The sequence below is a fragment of the Ictalurus furcatus genome, chromosome 6 (assembly GCF_023375685.1).
Source record: "Ictalurus furcatus strain D&B chromosome 6, Billie_1.0, whole genome shotgun sequence".
NCBI classification, from domain to species: Eukaryota; Metazoa; Chordata; class Actinopteri; order Siluriformes; family Ictaluridae; genus Ictalurus; species Ictalurus furcatus.
The window spans coordinates 22,813,436-22,831,477 of NC_071260.1; positions in this window are offsets into that span (position 1 = coordinate 22,813,436).

The window sequence follows — 18,042 nt, forward strand, 5'->3', positions numbered from 1 at the left end:
GATTCATTACACAAAGTGAAATTCTTTATTCTAATATTTTGAGATACTGGATTTTTGATTTCCATGAGCTGTTAGCCGTAATCATCAAGATTAAAACAAAAAAAGGCTTGAAATATTTCAAGTTATGAAGCTAGAATATAGGGTCCCACTTTTTGAATTAAAATATGGGAAAAAATTAACTTCTCCACATATTCTAATTTTTTGAGATGCATCTGTATTATATGGGATAATGTCAGCTTCTAGCAGGCATATTTCACTACATCACATGTATGTGATATGTATGTGACAAAACTATAAAGAACCATGAACCTTGAACATGAGACCCAAGAATGGTTCGTCGCACATCAGATTTCTCCCACTATATTCACTGTCCTCATCTGAAGAATTTTTCAGCTTACCAATGGAAGGTATATGATTTGAATCCTTATGAATAAGTGAGATCTCTTGAGGTGATGCATGGAGCATGTGAATACATTACTGTCAGGGATGGATCCACCATTCTAAGTACTATGGTTCCTGCTGTTTGGTCAGGAAAGCACACTTAGAGGAAAGTGCTATCTGCCCTCTTCCATATAGGTGAAATCACAGAGGCCCATGATTGGCTAGTGTAACTGTGATTGATAGCCACAGATGGCTGTGGCATCATCAGGATTCAAACTCACTATATTCTGATGATAGGACAGACACTTTATTGTACCACCGCTTGGGAGACCTGTAGTGTGTGTATTTTGATAAGAGTGCTTTGTGTTTTACAACACTGTGTTACTTGGTGAGTAGCCTATATTTATATACATGGTCCATGTGTAATTTTAACCACATTATTCGGTTGTGAGGTATATGGAGTGTTTCTTTCAGAGATATTTATATATTTTTTCTCTGTTTGCTTAATAGTTTTGAGGATGAGGCACACGTTAGAGGTATTTGTGCTTGTAGTTGTGGGAAGTGTGTGTAGTATTATGAGAAAATGTGTATATCTAGTTATAAAAGAAAATAAGAACTTCTGTGAAGGCATGCTTCCAGATAGCATTGGAGATTGAAGTTACACAGGTAACTCAATTGTTCTTGCACTTACAGGAGTAGACGTGCAGAAGAGGCAGCGGCATGGCATTATGGATGTGGAGTGGAGCAGATTCTGCTGTTCAGAGACACTCAGACTGAGAGAGAGAGAGAGAGAGAGCTCTAAAGTGCCATAAAGTGATCTCTTCGCTATAGACACTTATCACCTACTCATTTATTGCAGCCATGAGGATAATTCCCACAAACCCATCCTCTCGGCTAATAAAGCTAAGCACAGGGAGACAGACAGAAACGGACCACTCACGAGACAGACAGACAGACAGAGAGAGAGAGAGAGAGAGAGAGAGAGAGAGAGAGAGAGAGAGAGAGAGAGAGAGATTGATTAACCTTTGAGAGAAAGTGCTTAAACAATGTTATATACTGAATATGAAACTTTGTCAACACAAACTTTAACATTTGTGATATACTAGGTATTTATCATTTCATGGGTATTATAAAGTATTTTATATGAAAAATATTTGTTCAATTTTGGTCTGACTTCTTTGGTTCCCCATCATCCACAGATGGCTAGTAGGAGATGAATACTCCATTTTAATAATTTGTTTCTGAAATAATTATATAGGTTTATATAGGTTTCCTTTATTTTGAAGTGGATATATAAAATGCCATTCTATACCTCCAGTAGAACATACCAGACATCGTTTCAAGGGCTCACTCAGTTTGAGGTGTAGTAATAGTAGGGTGTGTTTCAGTGGAGAAAATGACGTCAATGTGAAAAGTTTGTACTGCTGTATGGACATAAGAATTTCCCTAACAAAGCAGCCTCCCTCAACCTTTGTCTTTCTCTTACTCACCCATTCACTCAGGCTCTCTCTCTCTCTCTCTCTCTCTCTCTCTCTCTCTCTCTCTCACTCTCACACACACACACACACACAGGGTGTATTGCCTTTGGGTAGTTTGATTTAATGTAAAATTGCCATCTGGGCTGGAAACAACAGTAATGATATCCCAGAGGCTTTCTGTACAGTGGGTACATTCCCACTGATCATTAAGATCTTGGTTATTTTGGCTTCCTTGTTCTTCATGCTCATCGTTTTAAGAAGTCTAAAACCCCTGCAGCTTCATTGTTACATACAAGCAACACGCCACACTGATAGTGTTCATGTGCAGTACCTCAGAGTGACTGTGAGGCTGGTTTATAAAGGAAATACAGTATACATCTGGCCTTTACTTTTTCTCAGCTATTGTGAAGATTCAGTATTCCCCTGTGATGGCCTGCTGCTTTCCATTCATTTCTCCTTTAATCTGGGTGAATGTGGAGCAATTTTTCTCAGCGGGAGAGAGAGAAGTGCCTAATCCAAGTCTAATGGCTTGCACATCACAACCAAGCTGAGCTACTCACGCTGCTGTAGACCATCACCTCCCTCTCGCTGTACTACACCGCTCATTCTCCATTCACTCCCTCAGCCCCCCCCCTTTTTTTTTTTTTTTTTTTTACATTCTAACCAATTCTTATTCAATTTCCAATATCTCTTCCTCCTTTTGGTCTATTTTAAAGTTCCAACCCCAATTTATAATTACACTTTTCTCTCTGTCTTCCTTATTTGTGTTCACATGATTAGAATCAGGCCTTTCTAGTAGCAAATCTTTTTACATCTCTCTCTCTCTCTCTCTCTCTCTCTCTCTCCCTTCAAACAAGGTATTCAAATCATGTTTGAAATTAATTTGTTTATTAAGTAACTAAATGGCTCTAAATGGTCTAGTAGTGGTCTACATATAATGTAGAACCTTTAATGTTTCCCCCAGAGATCACCCTTTATGAGGAGTACTTTATGATAAAGCACTACACTTGTCCAGCATATAAATCACAAACAAATTCTCAAATGCCTAAACAAATCTTTATATAATTAATTCCTAGCAATAGCTCCACTTTTCTGTAGACACATAGGGCACCATGTAACAACCAACAACACAAACCACTTTATTGTCATGAGTGCTGAAGTTGTTTGGAGACCATTCCACATAATGTTCTCCCACATTTTTTCCCCACTCATTTATGGAAGGATTAAATATAGCACTACTAGATTCAAGTGCTTCTATCAGTAGGGAGAGGAGTGTGTGTCCCATGGGAAAAGGGCACAGTACAATCTCACTGACACACTGATATGTACCTTGTCACCCTCTTATTTTCTTTCTCTCTCTTTTTTTGGTGGAGGTGTGTGCTGGTGAAGGCACTCACTATTTGACAGTCCTCTGTACTGGTATCTCTCCAGAGCTGCCACCCAAATCATATCCTACGGAGTGAAAACATATGTACACACTTCACATAACAACTGATAAACTGTTCGAATTCAATTAGATTACAACCACACTTAAATCCTACTCCAATTTAGGCTGAATGGTATGGAACAATGTCTACTTAAACTTGAGAAAGCACAGAGCCACAAACTTCCTACGACAGTTTCAGTTGACTGTGAATGATTACTTCCTATAATATTATTTAATATGTTAGAAATCATTACTGAAATTCAATATAATAGCCATGTGATCTTGTTGAAAATGAACGGTTGCAAACACGTGCCACTTTTGCTACAAATATATTCATCTCTGGATTATGAAGACATAAGATTTCCTTGTGCAGAACAGTGATTGGAGTCTAAATGAGATTATATGGAGGATTATGCCTATATGACTGGCAAGCTCTGTCCGTAGATAGATGAGAATATGCCCGGCTTTCATTGCTTCATTGATTAAACATGCGAATAAGGCAGTGAGGATGAACTATATGGCACTGATGCCCCTCCCATGCACTGACCCACAGAGCTCTTCTCATAATGAGGATCTATATATAACTCTGATATTGCTGTGTAATTTTTCATATGGTAAGAGTTGTCTCTTGTGGCAGAGAATCTATGGCAGATTCTTAAGCATATGAACAGATTTTTATATAAAGTTAAAAACAAGCTCATGATATACAGTGTATAAAAATGGCATATCCTTTTGACATGTTTCAGCCTAAAAATTCCTGTGATATAAGCTAGGTATTTTATTCATATTCAAATATTTGCATGCTTGGAGTATGGACCTGATGCTCTTTAATCCCTCTGCCATGAGGGGATGGAAAATCTGAGACGAGTGTCCCACTGGGAAGTTTGACAACTAAGCAGATTCATTAAACCTCACACTGAGCATACTGGGCTCTGTGTGTTTGTGTGTGTGTTTGCTCAGTGGACTTACCTCACGGTTCTCCCTGCCTGTCTATGCCTCTGCCATCACATGTAACCATAGTAACAGTTCTCTACCACCCCAGTCTGCTTTTTCTCAATGTAAATGGCCTGTGTTTCAAAAGGACCCTAGAGCCACATTAACGCTCAGAATGACTGAGACATTAGACAGCCCACAGAGTCATGATTCAACAATTAATGGTCCTGTTTATGGTTTATGAAACGGTATATACTGTACAGTATGTGCTTTTATGTTTGTGTGTGTATGAAGAAATAGGAGCGGAAAGGAAAAAGGATATTGCAATGAAACTCATGAATAGTATAATGAGCCTTGACATGAGGCCTCATTTAATACTCAGACTGTAACCAAGTGGAAGCTTCGAGGTCAAAACAGTTTTGCACAGATCCTCTGCAAGTTAGAGTAATGAGTGTATTAATCAGGATACACACGCACACACAAACACACACACACACACACCCTCTACCCCATCTCTCCCTCTCTCTTGGCCATGGTCCTCAGGAGAGGACTGTGGTTGTGCATTGTCTGTCTCCACAACAGCATGTCTGGCTGGCAGCCAAGACCCATCTCACTGATCCATCTCTCTCTCTTTGTTCTGTTTGAAGAGATATACCTCCTTCATTTCATATCAACTAGCAGTAGATCTATAGAATTTGTTAACACTCTTGTCAGGCTACCATCATATTAGTTATGTTAAGTTGCTGTTTGTCTAAGGACATTTTTCACTGCTAGTTAGAATGCAGAAAATAATATTGTGGTGTTGAAAGACTGTAAATATCGGTTGCAAATTTTTTTAAACCAATCAAATGATTAATAAAAATAGATAAATAGATAATCATTAATTTAAAAATTCGACTATAAATGGTTTGAATACTCTGGGTAATTTGGATGGTGTAGTTTGCCTGATTTATCCTGGCAGTAAACTCTGACATTAAATTGCGGCAGGTTTCCAGATAAGATTATTAAAAATCCACTCATCAGAACAGTGCACTTACTGTTTTACCTCCACTTGTAATCACTGTGTTAATGTAATGTATAATATAGTATATAATTAAACCTACAATTAAGAAGAAAATATGGCTATTGCTTATAAGAGTGATTTGTTAAGAATATCATCACTAACATCACTTAATGACTGAAGGTTAATTAGTTTATACAGAACCCCTATGACCTCTAATCTGCATTTTAATCATTTAAACCAGTGGTTTTCAAAGTGGGGGCCGCCAGGGGGCGCCCAGGGGGCCTCAACAATTTGGTGTGAAAATAAATTCTCACTCTCAGTCAACCATGCACACACACAATCAATTCCTAATGTAATGTAAAGTAAAGATGTAAGATGTAATTATTAATAATAAAAAAGGGGGATATATTCAGAAGTCTGTATTTTTAATTTGTTTTAAAGACATCATGCAAAAGGTGGGCCTCGGGGAAATGTTAATGCCATTTGGGGGGGCCTTGCCCTGGAAAAGTTTGGGAACCCCTGACTTAAACCACTGTTTATTTCCCGTCTCATGGCATGGTACAGACGTAATCTTTTTGATGGAGATTTAAAGATTTTTGCTGTCCTCTAGTGGATATTAAATGCAATTGAGCACTGACTACAACATTTATTGTATTTATTTATTTACTATTTTTAAAATTTTCTTACCAAAAACATCTCTGAATGTTGATGTGTTCTAAACCATGTATAAATATGTCAAACTTCTAGTCTGGACAGCAATCTAGGCGATATTCTTCCTTGGCAAGAAAATGGTGACTAGATCTCCCCCCCCCACCATGCAAATAAAAGTGGTAAGGAGGGCTGGTACTGGTCCATGGCTGGCACTCATTTATCAAATAAACAAAAATATATGCGCTCACAATGGGCAATAATATAGAAACATTTTTGAACCAAAACAAAAGCTTCCAGTCAAGAAGCTAAATATAAAAGTGAAAACCAACCACCCCCACAAGAAAAAAATCCTAACGGCCAACCAGCCAGCCTTTCCCCAACAAGAGAAAGTCAGCTGAGATTCAGCAAGCCAGGAAAATAACACGTAAGCACTTCAGACCTTATATACACCACCACCAGGTGCAGGTCATCTTCCAATTACAACACTGATTAGATACAAGACCACAAAAGACACACAATATAGAAAAAAAAAATCCCCTAAACTCTTAAAATGTTATTTTGAGGATGGCAAATGTTAAAAAGGGGGGTGGGGTGGAAGATCTAAATTTTAAACAGTGTGAACTGAACAAAACATTTAAGGGTTTAGCAAGCACATTACAGGCCTAAATAACACACTGCATAAAGCACCATGCATGTGTTGCAATTCTAAGGCGTATAACTGTAGTAAACAGGTCCAACACATTAAACATTTTGGAGTGATTATTATTTTTCATCTAATCCAGAAAATGGCTGATATAACTGGGCAGAAAAGTGGCAGAAACAACATAACCCTTTAACAGGCACATGATGACGAAATACTTGTTAATTTTACTAATTGGATCACATTCAAGAAAATTTCATGGATTTTTTTCAAATACACCCTTTAGATTAGTTGTGTTGTGAGTTGTGGACGTCTACTGGCTGGTTGAGTTGCCCATTTGAGGTAACAGTGGACTTGTCAAAATGAGCCTGTAACATGGGCCTAGGAGCCATTACATGTGGGTCCCCACACATTTCAAAATCTAGGTTTTGTTCCCCTCTGACCCCCCCCCAACCATCTCAAATTTTATTTTGCATTGCCTGCCTGTCTTCGAAGATTTCTGAGTTGGACAGTTGCCAAATGAATCCATCCCACAACTTTTAGAAACATAATTCAATTTAAAAAATTAACTTTCTTTATAATAAGCGCAGACCTCAAACTCCAGTGGCTAGGCCTCTACTATTCCAGTGGCTAGCTATTTCAACCCATGAAATTGCTGATTGTTTGCTGGTTTTGATTGACAATTTTATTGTCGAAATAATTATTTAGCCTATGAAACTGTCAAATAAGTTCACAAGCTAGCTAGCACACCAAAATTGTGTGTATGTGCCATTACTAAGTGTCCATAAACGATTTAATGGTAATGTTATTCAAAATGTTCACACAGAGATGAGCATCCTGCAATATTTTAAGAGGAAGAGGACAGAGGAGGATGAACAGCAGGTCATAGGAGTAGAAAAGACTGAGGAGGACGAGCTTGTAAGTTGTATGGATAGCTACCAGTTAGCCAGTTAGTTCACGTCACACTGTGTTGGATGTTTGTGATGGGGGCGCCATCGTGTGAGGATCGCTCCCACTGTTGGTGAGTTGGAGCTGTGAGTTGGAGACTATGTGTTTTCATTTTCTGTCATGATTCTGGAAAACGGCGACATGGTAGGGCAGTACTGCTGTATCAGGAACTGCCATAGTAGGCCACACTGTCATCCAGCAAGAAAACTGGACAATGGAATGTTTTTTCTATAGCAAAATAGCCTCCAGCTCATACTCATAGCTTCAACTCACCAGCAGAAACAGCAATCCTCACAGGATGGCACCCATGTCAACATCTACTGTGGCTAGCTACATTAACTACCAGCATTCTTAATGATTATAGTAGCTAGTGTTTTTCTAGAATTTCCAGAAATGTATTCTTGGCATTTTCTCAACCAATTTCTTGAATGGTGAAAGATTATTGGTAACAATTTACAATAAGGTTCAGTTAGTTTTGAATTAACAATGAGTAATATACTATTTACAGCTTTAATTGATTTCTGTTAATCTTAGTTAATTAAAATTCAATTGTTCATTGTTTTGTCGTGTTAGTTCAAAGTGCATTAATGTTAACGGACACAACTTTGGATTTTAAAAATGTATTAGTAAATATTAACTAAGATTAATAAATGCTGTAGAAGTATTGGTTATTGTCACTTCATGTTAACTAATGTAGTTAACTAATGTTAAGAAATGGAATCTTATTTTACAGTGTTTCCAGAAAATTCTATCAAATGTAGCAAAAAAAGTGTTATGGCTAGGCTAATACTCACAGAAGGCTGCCTTGAAATTGCCTTACAACAATGATGCCCTTCCCAAAGGTGCAAAGAAAATGCACACAAGTAGAGCTATAAGAAATCAAAATACATTTGATTTAATGAGGTGTTAATTGTTGAAGATGTATATGCTAACACATCACTGTATTTCATACACTCAAAGAGTACATCTGGATTAGTAAAAATCACAACATTTGTGCTTGACCTTGCTGAATATATATTGTGCTGGATATACTAATTTGCTTTTGCCATGGTATGCATTTTACTTATCTTTTATGCCTAATAAATGATTATCTGTGATAAAATTAATTTACACAACTACTCATATTACTTATTATTATAATAATCATTATTTGTCATGATAATCACCATACTACAGAACTGGATCTCTTGCCAGTGCTTCAGGCATGTACAAATATCCTAAATAGTTGGAAGTAAAAAGGCAAAAATGGTACCACCAATGCTATAGCCAATCCCTCTAACCCCAATTCATCCATGTACATTGTAAGAGAAACTGGTAATGTTCAACCTGGTCCATGGTTTCCCATGTTGATTTTTTTTTTTGGCAAAGTGACAAACTGAAATTGGTCCAGTATTGACGCCGACCACAACAGCCTGCAAATATAATCAGGTTTTTGGCACTTACAGGCTCCATTCGGACAACATTAAGTAAAGGATCCCTGCAGCGATAGACCTCTTTTGTTAATTTTTGTTTAAACACGGCTGTTTATTGCTCTCCTCAAACCGACCATCCTCTGTTGACAAATTTAGTATTTTTACCTCGCAGACCATCATAAAACAGTCTGTCAAACTCTACAGAAAGAATATGCTAATATGCTTTCATTAAATCAACCCTGTGTCTCAACCAGCTCCCTAGTTCAGTAGTCAGGGCACTGATCAGGGAGTTGGCCATTTTAAGGGTTGTCTCAATTGCAAAATCCTTCCAGTGCAATGGAATGATCGTTCCCTAAAAAATCGCACAATGCACCGCAAAAACCAGGGATCATTTATGCTCACTTTGTTCCCTTACTGGAAGTGACCTCATGTCTTCTGAACCTCTCAGCTTTTATAGTGGGATGAACTCTCAGCCAACTTCTGGCTACAAATGTAAGTAGCTTGTCATTGTTGTAGCTCTCAAATCATTACTTACGTTAGTGATTTTTAACTTTATTTCATGTTCTATATACAGTTTACTTGAGTCTATTGACTTTTAAGTGTTGAATGATTTTTTTTTAATCCACTAGCTTGCCTATGATCCTGCTTGACATATTATGACTGAAATGTGTGTGATTAAGTTAACAAATTTATATGACATATAAAACTTAAATATTTTCATGTTTTTAATTTTTGGTGATGTTTTACAATGCGAGTACATAGTTATGTTACAGGAATTTCAGTTCTCAGTGTCCCAATGTGTAGTGAGTTAGGGTCCTTACCAGTGCCCCAACTTGTGTACACAATATACTGATTCACTACCTACTGAACTGGTTGAGACATACCCCAAATTTGCTAAAGAAAAATGTTTTGACCCCATACTGTCAATGCAATGCATGCATGCAGTCATCCATGCAAAGGAAAACAGGTATGCACACAGCATTCCTCCAGTTCTTTTTGTCCTTTTAATTCAAAAGGTGTGCCTACAGGTTTGCTTGTCCATCTTCAACTCTACCAGCTAACTTAGCTAGTTTCTAACATGCACATAGTGTACAACCAAACTGGTCTAGCCAAAAAATATTTATTTATATTCTCACCTCTAATTAACACTGTATACATGCTGTAGGAGGCAAATCACCAACATCAATGTCGTCAACTAGAACATGGGTTCAACTCAACTCCACTATATGAAGCACCCAAACTAGACACTGACACAACTATATCAATGACGGTCAGCTTTCTTGTTCCACCCATTTAACTCAGAAGGTCAGACTTGTGTTTACTGTAAGGCTTAAACATATTCACATGACCATATAGAGACCTTTACAATATGAAATGGTGATTATATAAAGTGCTTGTAAGAGCGTGTAAAGCTGAAACAGGAACAGGCAACAAAACAAGGACCTTCTTGTTGGGTGAAAAGGTTCAGTTTCACGCATGTTGAACAAATCAACACTTTGCTCAGGTTTCCGTTTGTTTATTCACATCTTGTGCATCAACAAAGAAGAGCAAAAATCAGAGATAGTCCAGGAATGTTTCTTATCTTTAAGTGGTTTCAACAGTGGATGCATATGTGATTGTGAACAGGTTGCTATATTCTGTATGACACAAAATGGCAGTACAGTCAATTTACACATTCAAATGGTTCTTTAATGGCATGAACTAGAAATCAGAGCACAAGGATTCTCCTGCATCACAATATATCTTGATTTCTTTATATTGAGCTTACTAGTCAATGACACAAATATATCCATAACAAAAGAATAATATCCAGAAAAATACTTACCTTCATTTTTATGCATATCAAGTCTGAGAGATTTTTTTTTTTAAATCCCACAGGATTTTGACTTTGAATTATTTTCCTTAAATGCATTTCACCAATGACACAACCTGGTTCTTAGAATAAAAACAGAAAACAGAGACCAGTAAAATAATTAACTGCACTGCCTTCACATTTGTCTTCACTGACAAAATGGGAGGAAACAATCATTTTCATTGTGGAGTTAAACTTTTACCAGAGCCATCAATATGAGGTGGAGATCACACGGACCCTGAAAACACTTTTGTAGGCAAGCATGCACTCATCTGTTAATAGAGCAGCGTCGTCAGTTTCTGGACTATATTTCGGTTAGAAATATAAATATAAGTGACGCAGCTCTTGCACTCCTCAGGAATAAGAATTCCCCAACAAAGGGATGAAGGTTTTAACATCTTGATAACTCCACTACCAATCAAACAATGCCTGTCACAGCAGAATTTGCCATAAGTATGATAGGATGATTTACTGGAATGACAAAATCTCTTGTGATAAGCTTCAGGCTCAAATTATTAGGCTCTCAAAATAGCCACTCTTACCTCATCACACTAAATTTTACAAGGAAGAGTACAATTCCCTGGCGTTGCTTGGGCCACACCTCTCAAGGGCAATTTAAGGCTTAGCCAATCCATCTACTGGCAAGTTTTTGGGAGGAAACCAGAGAATCCAGAGGAAGCCTACAGAAAGACAGGGAGAACATGTACTATACAGTATCAACACAGAACATAACCAGAGTTTAGGATTGAACCAGGGACCTTGGAGCTGTGAGGCAGCAGTGCTACTATGCAACCAAGACTCTTTCACAAACCTGTAAATATGTTGATACTAATTGGAATTCTTGGAAATGGGTTTCAAAATTAATATCAGTATCTTCAGTTTGTATTTTTATTTCAACAATGAAAATACTACTACTACATAGACAATGACCTTGACCAGAATTTTGCATTTAATTTCCTGAATTTTGCTTTAAGGTTAACCTGTACTTCTTTTTTGTATTGACCAGCTACTTCTTTATTACTTCTTAATTCTTATGACTAATACTGTCCAAAGACTAAACCAAACGTCCCCCCCAAAAAACAAAAAAAACAAAAACAAAACAAAAAAACAATGAAGCATAATACAAATATACAAAGGAGTCATGGCAAATCTATTTTGATCTTGGACAAACCTCAAATTTTGTTGCAACCCAACAAGATGGTAACCAAATACCACAACTAAGGCTGAAATGAGCAAGAACAAGTGAAACCCAAACGTGCAATAAAGAAAAGGCTAAATTTGTGGCAAGAAAATTAACAAAACATCAGACTATCACTAAGAATTTTTTTTTAAAAACAAAGATAGCTAGCTAAGATTGAGTTAACTTACATGTTACTTGTGTAAAAAGCTAGCTGTCTATGACTGAGAAGAGATGAGTCACTTACATTCAGTTATGGGACAACTAGGTGATTAATTAAAATTGGATTAAATTATTTATCTCTTTTGACAGGCCGGGGAGGTGACTTTACCATGACGTGCTGAAAAACATAATAATCAGTTATCATGTCTTGAATTTGCTTCATTGTCATAACCCTGTTCTGGAGTATATCGTACATAAAGTATTGCATACCCCCAGTTGAGCTTAACTTATTATTGACATGTCAGCTAATTATATATATAAAAAACAGGGAAACAGAGAGTAGAAAGGATCAGGATCTCTAGTATCGCCATAAAATCATGTGTGGCTCGACAGAAGGAGAGAGGGAGAGATTGTTGAAGTCATACAGACTTCATATAAATCCATAATGAACTTTTTCACACTATCTGTTGTTACCCAGATGAGGATGGGTTCCCTTCTGAGTCGGGTTCCTCTCAAGGTTTCTTCCTCTTAAAACATCTGAGGGAGTTTTTCCTTGCCACCGTCGCCACTCAGTGGCTTGCTCAGTTGGGATATATTCGCACCTTTAATATCTGTATACCATGTTGATATTTCTTTAAAGCTGCTTTGAGACAATGTCTGTTGTAAAAAGCGCTATACAAATAAAATTGAATTGAATTGAATTGAATTGAATTGTTAAGACTGTGCTTTGCGTAACAGAAAGTCTACTCATGGTAAGCGGGGGGGGGGGGGGGGGGATCTGGTATGGTCTGAGACCTTATTGAACAAATCTAGATCTAATACTTAGAGCTGTTTAAAATCATACAAGGTCAATTTAAAAAAATGTTGAAAAAAAAAGAAGACGTACAGGAGATATATAGGAAATAAATATGAGACAATACAAGGAGCATGACTGAAACTGACATTTAAATACACAAACAAAAATATTTGTGGGAAGATGAAATGACTGAGGATACCCCGGAGGAGCTGGAATCTGTGGCTGGGGCTGACCTTCTCAGCCTGTTGTGACTCCCACCAGGAAAAGTGGAAGGAAAATTAATGAATTTTTGCTTATGTAAAAATTGTTTGACCTATTCAATTCTTTTTTAGTTTTTCTTTTAATGGTCCTGGTATGTGCTTTGACACTAAAGACAGTATGGACCTGTTGTAAAGCTTGTTAAGTGTGAATGAATAACACACAACAAACCATGTCGTTATCTGAACATAATCCACACCGGGGTGGTGTGATGTGACACAACATGAACCAGAATTGCTAATTCACAGTAAATATCAAGCTATGTCTAACAACATTATACAATGTTGTGGGGAAATGAATGAATGCATCAGTATTTTATTATTCATATCAATCTTAAAAGTCTAATGATTATTTTAAATTCCAATTCTACACTATACTACGAAACACCACTGTACTTTTCTGCTCAGAACAATAGATTATGCACACATAAAACTGTATTGTTTACTTCTGAATTTTATTACATTATTATTTTCCAGCCCTATTGTTATGCAAAGTTGATACTGAACACTGTGTAACTCATTGCTACCCTGTAGTACTATCACCCCCATTAGAGCTATGAAAGTAGACTCTGATGCATGGCTAAAGCCAGAGGAAGCACACGACCCTGGCAGAAACACACGCAGCTTACTGACAGCCTGTAACTACTACTTTTAATAAAAAAGAAAAATACCAGTCATAAAGAAAATAGCCTCTCGTACAAAACAGTTCATTTCCCCCTAGCAAAAGGCTATTAGTTTCGCCCACTGCAAAGCAATTTACAGCTTCATAAACAATTACCGTCCTGCTTGGGCAATTTACTAGGTTGTTTTAAGGACATTGTGCAGCCAAAATTAATATTCTGATGCGCTGAAGCAGAAAGGGAAGGGTCATTAGCTAAAGCGGTGGCTCTTATACTGATTGCCTCATACAAGAATGGAAAGCCCCTTATTTAAGCCACAATAATCTACATGCTTTCATAAATTCAGTATCTATATTACTAACACGTGATATAACTTAAGGCCAGGTTGGTTAATTATATATTAATTTGTATGTTTCATATGGCCTAATAGTAGATTAAGGACAAGAATTTTTGGAAGTGATTATGTTCTTAAGCAGAGTAACCAGATGGACCTGGATGATGAATATTCATTTGGATTTGAAAAGCACTCTATTTTGTTGTAGTGTTGATAGAGCTTAGTATGTGAGCATGCCCTGGGAGAAGAAATACCGCAGGTGGTGATCTCAGCCAGTAGGTGGTGGGATTGTTTAAGCTATCATGTTGGGTGGTTATTTGATTGTGTCTCTTTCCAATTGTCACAAGATTGTGTGTTAGATTAAATGTGTGTGTGGAAAAGTACAGATGATTCTAAAACAGCCAAGATGCATTTTAGGCAGGGCATATGCAAAATGTTGTTAGTCCCAAGAAAGTAACACAAGTAAAGCTTTTTCACAACCTTTACTTGACTTTTGGGTAATATCAAATGCGTTATCAGGCCAGGTTTTAACCAAACCCTAAGAGAGGCAAAATTAATCCTGAACCCAGCCAAATTCAACCTCAGACAAAACTCATACAGCCTTGCTGTAACCATGACTTGACCTCTGGATCAAACCAAAAAAGCATGACTTCTTATCACATCTGTTTTCATCAACTCCCACATAACCAGCACCTGCCAAAGCCAAAATTAATTAATTCCTTGGAAGCACGCAAAATTCATCCAGCCGTTTCTTGACTCATTATCAGATCAGTTTTCTGGTTGGCTAGGAGTGACAATATCAGATTAGCACATCATGGTGAGTTGTAACTTTCCTGCCAAAATCTGCCATATGGGTCTATTCAGCTCATAAACTAATGCTGTGAAGTATTCTCTTCTCTAATAGGTTGTTCTGTCTTTATCCACAAGGGGGTAGTGTATAACAAGCCAAATACACATTGAGATCCAATGTGATGTGTCCACTTCATGAAGCTTAAAAATCATAGGAACTGTCTTTACCCTTATCAGTATAACTTGCCCTGATGACATCTTAATACATTTTAATACTTCAGTGCCTTTAAGTCAGGTTTCTACAGAAACAGAAAAACCTAAAGACCTCGTTTGAAGTGGTGGAAATGCCAGTGTACATAATGTTCATATCATTTGAATAATAAATCAGCCTGAGTTTATGAATATGTAAAGAATGCAGTTTACAGATCTGAACACTGACAATGGATGAATACTAATTTCCTGCTCTCTGTCTGACGAGGGGTTAAATAGGACGTTGACTGAATAATGTATTTTCTTTTTTTTTTCTTCTCTTTTTGTGCATTTGATAGGCTTCTTTTGGTCTGGCACTGTCGGTGCATCCTACATTTTATCAGGAAACAGAACAGTTTCCACTTAAATATTAATATATAGCTTGCATGGCATGCAAATGAGAGAACCCCTTGGTTGAGTATGTTTTACATAACAATTCAGCGCCACAAAAAATTCCCCACTCCGATTGCACGAAACAGATTCAGCACAGAGGCCCTAATATGGGAAACAGTTTTGTGCCCCTTTTAATTTAGACTCTCAAAATGTTTAGCTCTTAATTAGTTTAAAATCCACCAAGGCCCATTTTTGTAGTGAAAACAGTGTTGAGCTCTGAAGCATCTTGGGCCCTGACAGAACTGCAATTAAAGTGACCATTATGTTTAACTAGTTCAGACATGGGCCAAGTGGGGAGCCTTGTTCTCTTTTGCTATAATCCATTTCTTTCTAAAGGAAACTATGGTTTTCACTGTAAAACATAGAAAACAAATGAGTGGATCCGGCCAGGTGAGAGTGAGGGATGGTGTCAGAGCAGTGGAGGAAATCAATACAATGTAAATTATTAAGAGCTGAGGAATGCAGCAGTCTGAGCTAAGCGCAGCAATGAGAAGAGGTCTCTCTCTTTCTCTCTCTCTCTCTCTCTCTCTCTCTCTCTCTCTCTCTCTCTCTCTCTCTCTCTCTCTCTCTCATTAGTGGCTGGGAGTCAGGGTTCCCTGAGACTGGGGAGGCAGGGTGCTCAGTGGGAGAAAGTTGGCCCAGGCCCCTCACATCCCCAGCAAGCCCTGAGCTCCTGCTCCTTCACTCTCCCTGGAAGCTCATTAGTAAGAGCACTGATGCATAAGAGCTAGTCATTAGCTGAGCTCACTATTTTTTTTCCCTCCTTTACTTTACCCCCCCTCCTTCACATGTCTCCATCTTATGCTGTCTCTCTTTCTTACAGCCTCCCTAGGTGGTTGGGTTGATCAGCGAGACTGCTGGCATTGCAGGTTTAACGGATAGAAGAGGCCCACTCATCTCCTCAATCTCCTCTCTCGGGCGGAGCTGTAATAAAATGGCCGTGCTGAGAGGCTTTGAGCTGTTCAGATGGAGTCTATCCAGAGTAAACATCAGTGCTTGACCATGGCTATTGCCATACTCTATGCCACTCTCTATTTCTCTCTTGCTATTTATGATATCTTTCTCTCTGTGTATATGGTGCATATAGGTGCATCTCAAAAAATTAGAATATCGTGGAAAAGTTAATTTTTTTCTGCAATTTAATTCAAAAAATGGAACTTTCATATAGTCTAGATTCATTACACAAAAAGTTAAATATTTCAAGCCTTTTTTTTTGTTTTAATCTTGATTACAGCGTAAAGCTCATGGAAATCAAAAAGCCAGTATTAGAATAAAGAATTTATAATACACAAATGTCGACCTTCTGAAAAGTATGTTAATTTATGCACTCAATACTTGGTCAAAGCTCCTTTTGCACAAATTTTGCATCAATGCAGCGTGACATGGAGGCAATCAGCCTGTGGCACTACTGAGGTGTTCTGGAAGTCCAGGTTGCTTTGATAGCGGCCTTCAGCTCGTCTGTATTGTTGGATCTGGTGTCTCTCATAGGTTCTCTATGGGGTTCAGGTCAGGTGAGATGTCTGGCCAGTCAAGCACAGTAATACCATGGTCAGCAAACCAGTTACTAGTAGTTTTGGCACTGTGGGCAAGTGCCAAGTCCTGCTGGAAAAGGAAATCAGCATCCCCATAAAGCTTGTCAGCAGATGGAAGCATGAAGTGCTCTAAAATATTCTGGTAGATGCTGCATTGACTCACGACTTGAGAAAACACAGTGGACCAACACCAGCAGGTGACATGGCACCCCAAATAATCACTGACTGTGGAAACTTCACACTGGACTTCAAGCAACTTGGATTCTGTGCCTCTCCACTCTTTCTCCAGACTCTGGGACCTTGATTTCCACATGAAATGCAAAATTTACTTTCATCTTCCCCATGATTGTGGTTATGTCTACTGAACCAGACTGAGAGATTAAAGGCTCAGGAAACCTTTGCAGGTGTTTTGAGTTAATTACCTGATTAGAACTCTTCTCAGGTCCACATTTCTGTGTTATAAATACTTCATTTTATTTGTAATGAATCTAGAATATATGAAAGTTCCACTTTTTGAATTAAATTACAGAAAAAAAAATCACTTTTCCTCGATATTCTAATTTTTTGAGATGTACCTGTACACAAACACGCACAGTAGGTATCTCCAAAGCTAGGCTGATTAGTGCTAGCTGACTCTGCTCATGAACTTGCTTTGCCTCAAAAGTGCTAATAACTGCACATGCCAGTGTGTGCGTGTATGTGCCCATGCATTTCTGCTGGCCAGCTTCAGTTCAAGCTCAGAGCTAGTCACTGAATTGATTTGCTCATTTATTTAAGGTAACATATGTACATTTGCCCAATAAGGCAGAGAGAACATACCTTTTCCTGTTTGCATTACATCTACAGTCCATAGTTTCCCTGCATGGCCACGTATAACTCTAGGAATAGTCTAGGAATATCCAGACACTGCAGTGGTGAAGGATAGTATCCCTATTGAGTCACTCTTAAGAAAAACTGATTACAGTAGGTTGAGAGGACTGACTAAAGACTGGAATGAAGCCATGGACTA